Below are 14,305 nucleotides of genomic sequence, written 5' to 3'. Positions count from 1 at the left end.
TAGAGTTAACCCACGTTATTAACCCAAACGTACTCCTTTCCAACCGGAAAGAGTACCACTTACCATTACCAGAGTCAAAACCAAGAACCATCAGCCTCATTGCCACCTACAATCCGAACATCTCTGATCAAGTACCACTAATCACTGGAGCTCCCTTGGCCGCTCATAACCGCGAGCACGGCTGATATATCAGTTTTCAAACACTCTGCAGAGGTTGTGCACTTTACCCACAAGCCGTGATTCCCTTTCTGCCCGGAGAGAGCTACTCCCCATTGACCACTGCCTAGGTGGCCCAGTAGGGCATCACTATGTAGCCTTTACAAAGATTCCCCAGGGCTGTAGCCGCCCGTTAGGTTTCCTAAATGCACCGCACTCCTCCCCAAGGGGGCGAACCCAAGCTTGGCAGAGCGAGCCGCATACACCGAGCCCCATTGACGGCACGACGGCTAAGCAAACTACACCCTGGCTCCTCTAATTATTTAGCTAAGGGCACCCCATTCCACCCTCATGGTTGCACTATTTTCCCGGGCGGTCATCCAACGAACAGGTCCTTACGGAGAGGCACTCGAGAAACTGCTCGAGCCCCCTTGAAGGACACAAGTATAACATCATAATAAAAGAAGGGAAAACAGTGTATCATTGATCATTCTCATCATGTTCATTGATTAGAGTTGAGCAATAGCATAAGACTAAACAATAATAATCCAACCCAAATAGGTAAACAAGGACATGGATAACAAAAGCTAGTCAATCCTTAGGTATAACTGTGAAATGCGGGAGGTGAATTAAAGAATGTATAGGATAGAGATAGGTCAAGGGACACTTGCCTCCACCAACCGACTGCTGCTCAGGGGCTTCTCCTGCGAGTTCTTCGGGCTCCTCAACCAGATCGTTCTCTATGCGAGCGCAAACATACATACATCCACACATTTAATACAAAAGAACAATACACCATACAATAGAATGCAGTAAATAAACAGACGTTCCACGCGGGCTCGCAATTAAGGTTAAGAGAGAAAGAGAAAAAGACAGTTGAGAAACGATCACGTTACATCATTATGAATTAAACCACTCGCTCAATTGAAAGGCATTAATGTAGACACTACGTTCAACATAAAATAAAGTCGAGCTCCACATTTAATTATTGTAAACAATTGAAGGTGAATGAAAGGGAGCGGTCGCACGTCGAGACGTACAACACCACATTTAGATTGAATTAAGAAGTGAACGACTCGCCGTGCGACAGAGCGCACAACGAGACACTTGCACTAATTTTAAAGAGACGTTAAGCATCGCACGACGAAGCGCACGACGACATACGCCAATAGGGCTGAGTTTAAAGTGGAACGTCGCGCGTCTGGACGCGCGACATCGCACCTTAAACAACCTGAAATTAAAATAGATCATCGCGCGACGAAACGAGCGACACAACACTTTAATATTCATAAATTAAAAGAATCATCGCGCGACGAAGCGCGTGACGCAGCACATCGACTAAACAATTTAAAATAGATTAAAACAAGATTAAGAGCAGTGCGACTACGGTCGCACGCGCGAAAGCACGTTACGTGTGCCGAAGGCACGCGAACTGTGAGGCACGCGGGACGCGAGTCGTCGGGGCAGGGGCGCGACCGAGGACGGGGCACAGGGCCGGGCACGACCGCTGGGGCGCGTGACGAGGGCGCAGCCGCCGGGGCACGACCGGGAAGCGGGGGCTTGCGACGGGGCGGGCTCGGCGAGGCGAGGACGCGGCGGGCAGGGGCCGAGCCGCCGGCGCCGGGTGCGAGGCGCGCGCGGGCGCGGGACCGAGCCGCCAGCGTCGGGCGCGGGTAGGGGGCGGCTCGCCGGGGGCGGGCGTGGGGGCGGCGTGCCGGGGGCGAGCGCGGGGGCGGCTCGCCGGGGCGGGCGCGGGGGCGGCGCGCGACGGGGTCAGGGGAGGGCGCGCAGGGGAAGAAGAAGGGGAGGGGAAGGAGAGAGAGAGGGAGAGGGAGGGGAGGGGAAAACTCACCTCCGGGGATCCAAATTCCGGCGATCTCAACTCCAAACCCTAGGGCACCACGGGGAGAGAGAGGTGGAAGAGGGAGAGGGAGGTTGCTGCGCGAGAAATCCAAATGAGAGAGGGAGAGAAGGAGGGGGCGCACGGGGAGGTGGACAAGGGCGCCAGGGGCGCGCGGGCCGGGCCGGGCTGGGTTGGGTCGGGCCACTTCGCGGATCGAAACCCACGACACACACGTCTATCAACAGACTCCAGTCGCGAACCGAAAACCGAGACGGAATGAGACGAACACGCAACATCAGACAAAGAAATGCGCTTTGGCATGATGCAACACCCATGACACTTTGGTTTTGGTTTATACATGACACGGACACCTGTCACTATACTGGTTTGAAATTGGGAAGAAAGAGCGAAACAGGAAGAGAAAAGAGAGTAACGCCCGAATTTGGTGAGAGAAAAGATGAAAAAAATTCTACCCCCCAAATTCATGGCGTTACAATGATTCACGTCGATTCAGTTTTAGAGACGTTAGATCTGAGATGGATAGTGGTGATTTAATATGTGCACCATGTGCACTTATGTCCTCTTCTAACATAAGCCGAATATACGAACAGCTACACACTTCTCTCTCACATGGTATAAAAGCATAGATACAAAATTTGGGTAAAATGATAAATAATATGAACAAAAATTGACAATGAAACATAAAACGAACCTTTCTTAGCAACCTTCCTCCAAAAAATGAAGATCAAAACCTCGACCCTTGTATTTTATATAATCTGGACCTCCAAAATCGCCTCCAATGGAAGTTGTGTCACACCCGGTTTTGGAAGGCAAACCGAATGCGAACTATGTACGTGCCAGGATCAGAACTCACGTACACAGCGATTACATAAATGAACATCATCACACAATGCTCGAATAATAACATAAAGGAGTACTTATTACATCATAGAGTCATAGACATCCACATAGACATTGTCTTAACAAGTAAATCAAAGTACTAGCGAAACGCAGTAAAGATAAGGCCTTCACAGGCAGCTGACTGGGGGTTGCCGCCAACCCACACCTAGAATTCGTCGTAATCTTGGAACTCCTGGAAGTCTCCTTCCACGGCTTCACCTTCTCCTGAGCAGTGGTTACAATGCGGACAACCTGGTGTTTTGTGGTAAAGCAAGGATGAGTACACATCAACGTACTCAGCAAATGCCCCGTTTGGCTGAAGTGGACTAGCTTTATGTGGGGTTAGGCTCAAGCAGTTGCTTTTAGTTGGTCAGGTATTTATTATTAGTGAAGCCAGGTTTTAGCAATAACTAACCCGTGAATCATTCCCTCATCGAGGAACATCATTATCATTATTGAACCAAAACCATAAATAGAACCATTGTATCTCGAACCATTTGTATCTCTAATCAAAGAGGATCCCAAGGCTGCTCTTAACCGTGAGCACGGCTGATATATCAGTTTCACTACCCTCTGCAGAGGTTGCACACTTTACCCATGAGTCATGATTCCCTTTCTACCCGGGGAGAGCTAATCCCCATTGACCACTACCTAGGTGGTCCGGCAGGGCATCACTACGTAGCTTTTACAAAGATTCCCTAGAGATCATAGCTGCCCGTTAGGTTTCTCCAGTTTGATAAACACAGTACCCCTCCCCGCAGGAGAGTGACTAACAAAGAGCAAAACGAAAGAACCTCGGCACTCAGCCTCGGCAGAGCAAGCACTGTGCCTGGACCCCATTGACGGCACGACGGCTAAGCAACTACACCTCTAGTTCATCTAATTAATCAGCTAAGGGCACCCCATTTCACCCTCATGGTTGCACTGTTATCCCGGGTGGTCTCTCAACGAACCAGTCCTTACGGAGAGGTACCCAGGAAACAGCCTGAGCCCCCTAGAGTATCACAAGATCATCAACATCATCAGGATAACAGTATCACAAATAGTCACATCATGTTCGTTGATTAAGTTAAGGCAATAGCAGAGTGCTAACCATAACAGCCCATAGGGTCATCAAGGATAAAGTAAAGTGTAAAGCTAGTCAATCCTTAGGTTTCAAGTAAGTAATGCGGGATAGTAAGTTATAAATGAATAGGACATAGTGGGACAGAGGACACTTGCCTTCACCAAACTGCTGATCAGGGACTTCCTCTGCAACCTCCTCGGGAAACACAGACTGCTCGTTGTCTACGTAAAATAATCATTCACACTATGCACTTGGGAAGATAACAAACAAAAAGCAACATACCAAACATATGCAGCAGAGAGATCACAAGTTCATAGTTGGAAAGGGATAGGCACTCTGGTGTTCCCTAGGTCTGGGGTAGAGGACTATACAAGGTGATTCACTATCCACTAATCAGGTTTAAGTCAGTGGTGGGATTAAATTATTACATGGTTTTAAGTTACTAAACTTAAGTGTTTAAGTCCATAAACTTAAGTAATCCCACTCTTATTAAAGTCTACCAATTTCTAATTATCTCAATTAGGGTTCCAATAGCCTTAATCCTATCCTGGAGATTAACTATTAATTGGTACATGGAAACAGCAGAGAAACATTGTTTAAATGGATGACAAAAACATCATGAGCATTTTGCAATTTGAAGCACCTAATTTGGAGTTCATATGACAAAGTTATGAATTTTACAAGTTTGGGGATTAAAAATATACCCTAAATACCTATTTTGAATTAAATAAAAGGTCCAGGGACTTATCTGCGAGAAACCAGGGACGGCGGGTTCAAATTCCAGAAAACCGGGGGTCTCTTTAAGAAAACGCGCGGGCGAAGGGGTATCGGGCTACTACGGCCGTCAGATCTAAAACGAACGGCCAGGATTAGATCCTGCGGGCGGGCACGCGAGCGCGCGGCGGCCTGGGCGACTGACAGGCGGGACCGGGCGGGCAGCGCGGGCAGGCTGACAGGTGGGGCCGGCGGGCAGAGCGCGCGCGGGGGCGGGCTGACAGGCGGGGCCCTACTGGCAGGGAGGTAGGGGGTGGGGGAAGCGGGCCTGGGCCGCTGGATCTCGGGCGGACGGCCAGGATTGGGCTTGGCCTAATCAAAACGAGGCCGCCCGATCTGGGACGGACGGTGGGGATCGGGTAGCCGGCCTGGGCTTATCCTACGGCTAGCTGGGGCGGCGGCGCTCGTCCCCGCGGCGGAGGACTCGCCGGAGACGAGGGGCGCGGGCGTTTGGCGGGGCTCCGAGGCGACTTGAGCGGCCGGGAAGGTTGGGGAGGGCACAGAGAGTCCTCTGGTGGGGTCTGGGTCGGGGCAGGGGCACCGGAGGGGGGCGGTTCACGGCGGAGCGGCTCGGCGGCGGGATTACTCTACTCCGGCGAGGAATTATACGCAGCAGAGAGCAAAGCAAAGGTCGATAGGGGCGGGAGAGGTCCCTTACCTCAAGGCGGGCTCCGGGGACTCCTCGGCGGCGGGAATGGCGCGACGGTGGCCCGGGGCGACGGTGGCGGACCTCCGCGGCTGCACGGGGAACGGCGGGTGAGCGCGGGCAGAGAGAAATAGGGAGGGGGAGAGGGAATTGGGGCGCGTCCCGGGTTGCGGACGCTGGGGCGAAGCTCACCGTGGCAACGGACACGGCGGAGCTCCAACAGCGGCCGAGAAACGAGCTCGGGACGGCGGGGATTCGTGGCGGCGGCGCTCTGGCGTGCGCGCAGCGAGGGAGAGGTGGAAGAGGGGTCCGCTAGAGCGCAAATGGGGGAGGGGGCGAGGGCGAGTGGGGCTCGGGGCTCAAGTGGCCAGGGGCGGGTCAGTTGCGGGCTCCACGCGCGACGTGGGCGCGGAGAAGGCGGGCGCGCGCAGCTCGGCGGCGGTTACGCGGGGACGACGGGGCTGACAGCCCGGGCCCGCGAGCAGGGAGAGAGAGAAGAGCGGAGGCGGGCGCGCGAGAAGCGGCTGCGCTGACGGGCGGGCCCGCCAGGGCAGAGAGAGCGGGGGGGAGAGCGCGCGCGGGATTGGGCCGGCTGGGCCGAAAGGCCGAGGGGGGCAGGGTGGCGGGCTTCTTTTCCTTTTCTTTTTATTCTGGAATTGTTTTCTCTTTTCTTTTTATTTTCTCCAATTGATTCAAATCCAAATGAGCCACAAATCCAAATCAAACTTTCCAAGAATTATGCACCAAGCGAAAGTGAAATCTAGGGTTCATCATGATGCAACAATTCATACTCCCTTAGGGTTTAACATAATAAACTATAATTACAAATAAAGTAAGCACTTTTCTCCTATAGAAATGAGAAAGAAAAGGGTGAGGAAGGATGAGAAAAGGGAAGTAACACCTGAATTTGTGAATATGAGCAAAGAAATTTTATACCCCCAAATTCAGGGTGTTACAAACCTATCCCCCTTAAAAGAATCTCGCCCCGAGATTCAAGGTTGGTCAGCAAAGAGTTCAGGGTATTTGGCCTTCAGATCATCTTCTCGTTCCCAGGTTGCTTCTTCTTCTGAGTGGTGACCCCATCTGACTTTGCACATTCTGATGGTGTTCCTCCGGGTGACTCTGTCTGCAAACTCCAGAATCTGCGTTGGCTTCTCTATGTATGTCAGATCTTCTTGGACTTCCAAACCCTCCACTGGCAACTGTTCTTCTGGTACTCGCAGACACTTCTTCAATTGCGACACATGGAACACATTGTGCACTGCCGACAAACTTTCTGGTAGGTTGAGCTGGTAGGCCACTTCCCCACGCTTTGCTTGGATCTGATATGGTCCGACGTACCGGGGTGCTAACTTGCCTTTAACTCCGAACCTTCTGACTCCCCTGATAGGTGACACCTTCAGATAGACGTAGTCTCCCACTTCAAAACTCAGTTCTCTTCTCCTTCTGTCCGCATAGCTTCGCTGTCTTGACTGGGCTGTCTTCAGGTTCTCCCGAACCATTTTGATATTCTCTTCGGCTTCAAGCAAAATGTCGGGGCCAAACACCTGTCTCTCTCCAGGCTGGTCCCAATGCAGCAGAGTCCTACAACTCCGTCCATAGAGTGCCTGAAACGGCGACATCTTCAAGCTGGCCTGGTAACTATTGTTGTAGGAGAATTCTGCATAAGGTAGCCTTTTGTCCCATCCTGACTTGTCTTGCAACGCACAGGCTCTCAACATATCTTCTAGGATCTGATTAGTTCTTTCAGTCTGACCGTCTGTCTGCGGGTGATAAGCTGAGCTGAAGTTCAAATGTGTGCCCAGAGCTTCTTGTAGCTGCTGCCAAAAATGAGAGGTGAACTGCGTTCCTCGATCTGACACTATCTTCTTCGGCACACCATGAAGGCAGACTATCCGTGACATATATAACTCAGCTAGCGTTGCTCCGGTGTATGTTGTCTTCACAGGTATGAAATGGGCCACCTTTGTTAAGCGGTCCACAACCACCCAGATGGAATCATAACCGGCCCGGGTACGAGGTAGGCCAACTATAAAATCCATCCCGATCTCATCCCACTTCCACTGAGGAATCCGCAAAGGCTGCAGCAATCCGGCGGGCCTTTGATGCTCTGCTTTGGTTCTCTGATAGCTATCGCAGATGGCGACATATTCTGCGATCTCTCTTTTCATGCCATACCACCAAAACCTTCTTTTTAAATCCTGGTACATCTTCTCACTTCCAGGGTGTATCGAGTAAGCTGTCTCATGAGCTTCCTTGAGGATCAGTTCCCGAATAGGTTTGAGGTCGGGAACACACAATCGGTCCTTGAACCATATTACTCCCTCTTCATCCTCTCGAAAGTCTTTGCCTCTTCCTTCTAAGATCAGCTGCCGGATCTTGTTGATGTTTTCATCATCCTTCTGCCCTTCTTTGATCTCCCGCTCTAGGGTGGGCTCTAATTCCACTGTTACTCCTTGCGTACTGTTCAGGAAACCGAGGCTCAGTCTGTCGAATTCTTTGGCTAACTCATACGGCATCGGGTACGAGGCCAACATATTGACTTGACTCTTCCTGCTCAGAGCATCTGCGACAACATTGGCTTTGCCTGGATGGTAATGTATCTCCAACTCATAGTCTTTGATCAATTCCAACCATCTTCGCTGCCTCATGTTTAACTCTGACTGGGTGAATATGTACTTCAGACTTTTATGATCTGTGTAGATGTCGCACTTCTGTCCATACAGGTAATGTCTCCAGGTCTTTAAGGCATGAACCACTGCTGCCAACTCCAGGTCATGTGTGGGATAATTTTTCTCATGGATCTTCAGCTGTCGAGACGAGTAGGCTACCACTCTTCCTTCTTGCATTAGCACACATCCCAATCCGGTGTAAGAAGCATCGCAATACACTAAGAATGGCTTGTGAACATCAGGCAGGACTAGCACAGGAGCTGTAGTCAATCTATTCTTCAGTTCTTCAAATGCTTCCTGACACTTTTGAGTCCATTTAAACTCAACTTTCTTCGCTAGCAACGCTGTCATTGGCCTAGCAATCTTTGAGAAGCCTTCAATGAAACGCCTATAGTATCCGGCCATCCCAATGAAGCTCTTGATCCCACGAACATCCTTCGGTGCTTTCCAGTTTAGGATATCTGCTACTTTCTTTGGATCCACTGCTAACCCCTCTTGATTTATGATGTGACCCAGAAATAAGACTTCATGAATCCAGAACTCGCATTTGCCCAGCTTGGCATACAACTGATGCTCTCGAAGTCTTTGCAATACCATCTTCAAATGCTCCACATGATCTTCCTCACTTTGAGAGTATATGAGAATGTCATCGATGAACACTACCACAAATTTGTCTAGATAGTCCATGAACACACTGTTCATCAGGTACATAAAGAAGGCTGGCGCATTTGTCAAACCAAAAGACATAACTGTGAATTCATATAACCCATACTTGGTGATGAACGCCGTCTTCGGTATATCCGAGGGTCGGATTCTGAGTTGATGGTAACCAGATCTCAGATCTATCTTCGAGAATACGCTGGCACCTCTGAGCTGGTCGAACAAATCTTCTATCCTTGGCAGGGGGTACTTGTTCTTGACAGTGACTTCATTCAAGGCCCTGTAGTCTATGCACATCCTTTTGGTACCATCTTTCTTCTCTACAAACAACACTGGGGTGGCCCAAGGCGAGGTGCTTGGCCTGATGTAACCCTTCTCTAACATCTCATCTATCTGCTTCTTGAGTTCCACCAATTCTGGTCCAGACACTCGATAGGCTCTTTTGGAAATGGGGGCGGTACCAGGGATAAGCTCTATGGCAAATTCAACCTTTCTCTCGGGTGGCATGCCCGTTAACTCTTCGGGAAACACATCCGGAAAGTCCGACACAACCTCGATAGCCTCGAGCGTGTTAGGCTCCTTACTATCAACTGAAATCTGGTGACAGACTCCCTCTTCTGACTTAGGCATCCTTAGCTCGGCCACTACCTCTTCTCCTGACGGGGACTTCAATGTTACGGTCCTCTTGTCACAACTAACATTTGCTTCATACTTCATTAACCAGTTCATCCCTAGAATAACATCTATCCCAGGGGTGTCTATTACTATTAAGTCACTGGGGAATCCTATCCCCCTTATTTCCACCATTATATTTGAATATATTTTATCTGTTTGCACCTTGCCACCAACCGAATTAATCCTCATGGGCGGCATCATTGCCTCTACTGAGATGTTATGCGATTCTACCCAGGTTGCAGTGACAAATGAATGAGTTGCACCAGTATCAAATAGCACTTTTGCGGGATGAGATTCGACTGAGAACATACCTACTGCCACATCTGGTGCATCCTGGATCGCTTCGGCCTCCAAGTGGTTCACCTTTCCACGGTTGTACGCTTGGTTACGATTGCCTGCTGCCGGCTGCAGTACACCTTGCCTTGTTGGAGCATTGGGGTTGGTCTGCTGCTGAGCCATCTTCTTTGGGCACTGCATCGCCCAGTGGCCTTGTTCTCCACAGTGGAAACATCCTCTGCCTCCTCCTTGTGCTGGGGCTGCTTGGTTGCTCTGATTTGCTGCTGGGGCAGGAAGGCGAGGTGCCTGGTTGTTCTGCTTCTGATACTGATTACCTCCCTGCTGGCTGTGCTGACGATACTGCTGCTGCTGCTGTGGGTACTGCCTCTGAAACTGCTGCTGATGCGGACGCTGATTCTGATTCTGATATCCCTGTGGGTGACCAGGTCTGCCTTGCTGAGACGAACTGCCTGAGAAACGTGGACGGCTGATGCCTCCGGACTGGGGTCCACTCATCTTGCGCTTCCGATCTTCCATATCCTTACGCTTCTTCTCAGTCATCACTGCCCTATCGATCAGGTGCTGGAAGGTTGGGAAGGTATGATTCATCAGCTGGTAATGCAGGGGATCCACCAAACCTCTCATGAACCTGTATTGCCTCTTAGCATCAGTGTTGACATCCTCGGGTGCATAACGAGACATCTGCAGAAACTTGTCTCTATACTCACTAACAGACAGGGGTCCCTGCTTCAGAGCCAGAAACTCCTCCTTCTTCACGATCATCAGTCCCTCTGGCACATGGTATCTGCGGAAACTCTCACTGAATTCCTCCCACGTGATGGCTTCAGGGTCAGCATGGGTGGCGAGGTAGGACTCCCACCAGGACTGGGCTGCTCCCCTCAGCTGACGGGGGCCATACAGAACCTTCTCCCTGTCGTCACATTGGGCGGTGCGCAGTTCCCTTTCCACTGCGCGCAGCGAGTCTTCTGCATCCATGGGGTCAGCAGAATGGGCGAAGGTAGGAGGGTGCCCTCTCATGAACTCACCACGCTTATCCCGTGGCATCTGGGGCATCTGCACTTGCAATTGGGGTTGAGGTTGCTGTTGAGCCTGCTGCATGGCTGCCAGAGTCTGCCCAATGGCCTGCACTGCCTGGGTCTGCATCAAGAACATCTGCTCCACTGGCATCGGGGGTGGTGGGGGAGGCTGCCTCTGTTGTTCCTCCTGCTGGTCATGCTGCTCTTGCTGAGCACGCCTGTTGCATCGGCGCCTGTTGTCAGACATCTGTGGAAGACATTCATACATCAGCATTGATCTTACAACCCTTCAGCAAAAGAAGAGAGAATACAGAATTCTTCATGACACTGAGTGAACAAAGAGCTTCACTGATCCTCATTCATGATTCAACACAGCTTCTCAGATAAGAAAGGAAAGTAAGAGTAAAGGGTTTCCCAACTAAACAACTGACTTCATTAACATTACTAGCTAAGCCAAACTGCAGGGGAAACCCACATGTTGGCTACAGTCATTACAAAGATTCAAATCAAGCACAAGTTCATCATGACAAGCATGCAAGCAATTGATAAGCAAACTAAACTAAATGGAAGCAACTGATAAGCAAACTAAACTGACTACCTAAGACTGAGACATCTGACTTAAGAATTATTACAAACTCCGACGCTAACGATCTAAGGATCCAGATCTATCCTGGTCTTACAGAAAGGGGAACCATAAGTGTCATGACCACGTGGCGGTGAGCGGTATGGGTGCTGAGTCCCAACAGGAGCGGGAGAACCACCCTCCTGGTGATGGCGCTCTGCCAACTCAGCACGCAACTCCGCAATCTCCGTTCGAGCCCTGCTTAGCTCGTCCAGAGAGTGATCCAGCTCAGTGTTAAGCACTACGACTAGGTTGACTGTGCTGCTCAACCTAGGGTTAGCCTCACCAACAGGTGAGACAACCACACTCTCTGTGCTGCCAATAGGACGGCGGGGGTAGTACCGAAGGTTAAGACCGTCGGCCACGCCACCGAACAAAGAACAGTACTGGGAGAGTGCACGTCATGCTGCATCCTGCATAGCCGCCTCTACAGTGTCCCTCTCGGAGATGGAATAGTGCTCCGAAACGGCCTCCGCACCCCGGAGGTCATCCTCCGGACGACGAACTAGGTAGGTAGCCTCCCAGCGGTCCGGGTACCTCCCGCGACTATGCTGGTAGACTACACAACGATACTCGATCGACCAGGTGTGCCGGTCGAAAGCCTGGCGCAGCAAGGTGTCGAGTGCGTCGTGGAAGTGACAACCGCGAGCGGCGTCACGGGTGATAGGTCGGGCGACCCATCCTCCCGCCTCCTGCGGCTCAGAAGACTCCGTGCTGTGGTCTGAGTCATCGTCGTCGGGGTCTCCTCCAGTAGCTCCTCCAACAGCCGGGGCGTCCCGCGGTGGTGCAGGGGGCGCCTCCAGCTGGGCCACAGAGGAACGGGGCCTCACAGACTCCACCTCTCGCTGGGGTGGGGAGGAAGAGCCCTGCTGCTCTCTGTGCTGGCGCCGGCGTTCCTGCTCCTCACGCAGGCGGTGGTGCAGTCTCTCCAGGTGACTCGACTGACCGGACACGGTGCGGTGCAGAGGACGCTCCGCAAGTCGAGACGGCAGGAAAGGAATCACCGACTTACGTGCAGTGTGTCTAAGACGAGCCATCTACAAAAGACATCGTAAGCACAAGAGTAAGAGCAGAACTAATATGACAAGTGAATAAACCCAAGATAGAATAAGATAAAAATTTTGACAAGGTATAGTATAGATAGATAGTAAAACATAGGGTTGGTCGAGGTGACCGACTTTTTGAAGTAACATCAGATGTCAAGGTGAGGGGGAGGGTCAATAGTCCTTAGTACGACTAGTGCTACTCTAGGTCAGCGGTCCTACAGTCAGCATGGGCTTTGATACCACTTATGTCACACCCGGTTTTGGAAGGCAAACCGAATGCGAACTATGTATGTGCCAGGATCAGAACTCACGTACACAGCGATTACATAAATGAACATCATCACACAATGCTCGAATAATAACATAAAGGAGTACTTATTACATCATAGAGTCATAGACATCCACATAGACATTGTCTTAACAAGTAAATCAAAGTACTAGCGAAACGTAGTAAAGATAAGGCCTTCACAGGCAGCTGACTGGGGGTTGCCGCCAACCCACACCTAGAATTCGTCGTAATCTTGGAACTCCTGGAAGTCTCCTTCCACGGCTTCACCTTCTCCTGAGCAGTGGTTACAATGCGGACAACCTGGTGTTTTGTGGTAAAGCAAGGATGAGTACACATCAACGTACTCAGCAAATGCCCCGTTTGGCTGAAGTGGACTAGCTTTATGTGGGGTTAGGCTCAAGCAGTTGCTTTTAGTTGGTCAGGTATTTATTATTAGTGAAGCCAGGTTTTAGCAATAACTAACCCGTGAATCATTCCCTCATCGAGGAACATCATTATCATTATTGAACCAAAACCATAAATAGAACCATTGTATCTCGAACCATTTGTATCTCTAATCAAAGAGGATCCCAAGGCTGCTCTTAACCGTGAGCACGGCTGATATATCAGTTTCACTACCCTCTGCAGAGGTTGCACACTTTACCCATGAGTCATGATTCCCTTTCTACCCGGGGAGAGCAAATCCCCATTGACCACTACCTAGGTGGTCCGGCAGGGCATCACTACGTAGCTTTTACAAAGATTCCCTAGAGATCATAGCTGCCCGTTAGGTTTCTCCAGTTTGATAAACACAGTACCCCTCCCCGCAGGAGAGTGACTAACAAAGAGCAAAACGAAAGAACCTCGGCACTCAGCCTCGGCAGAGCAAGCACTGTGCCTGGACCCCATTGACGGCACGACGGCTAAGAAACTACACCTCTAGTTCATTTAATTAATCAGCTAAGGGCACCCCATTTCACCCTCATGGTTGCACTGTTATCCCGGGTGGTCTCTCAACGAACCAGTCCTTACGGAGAGGTACTCTGGAAACAGCCTGAGCCCCCTAGAGTATCACAAGATCATCAACATCATCAGGATAACAGTATCACAAATAGTCACATCATGTTCGTTGATTAAGTTAAGGCAATAGCAGAGTGCTAACCATAACAGCCCATAGGGTCATCAAGGATAAAGTAAAGTGTAAAGCTAGTCAATCCTTAGGTTTCAAGTAAGTAATGCGGGATAGTAAGTTATAAATGAATAGGACATAGTGGGACAGAGGACACTTGCCTTCACCAAACTGCTGATCAGGGACTTCCTCTGCAACCTCCTCGGGAAACACAGACTGCTCGTTGTCTATGTAAAGTAATCATTCACACTATGCACTTGGGAAGATAACAAACAAAAAGCAACATACCAAACATATGCAGCAGAGAGATCACAAGTTCATAGTTGGAAAGGGATAGGCACTCTGGTGTTCCCTAGGTCTGGGGTAGAGGACTATACAAGGTGATTCACTATCCACTAATCAGGTTTAAGTCAGTGGTGGGATTAAATTATTACATGGTTTTAAGTTACTAAACTTAAGTGTTTAAGTCCATAAACTTAAGTAATCCCACTCTTATTAAAGTCTACCAATTTCTAATTATCTCAATTAGGGTTCC

The sequence above is a fragment of the Zea mays genome, chromosome 10, assembly GCF_902167145.1.
Source record: "Zea mays cultivar B73 chromosome 10, Zm-B73-REFERENCE-NAM-5.0, whole genome shotgun sequence".
Taxonomy (NCBI): domain Eukaryota; kingdom Viridiplantae; phylum Streptophyta; class Magnoliopsida; order Poales; family Poaceae; genus Zea; species Zea mays.
This window is presented reverse-complemented; position numbering follows the sequence as displayed.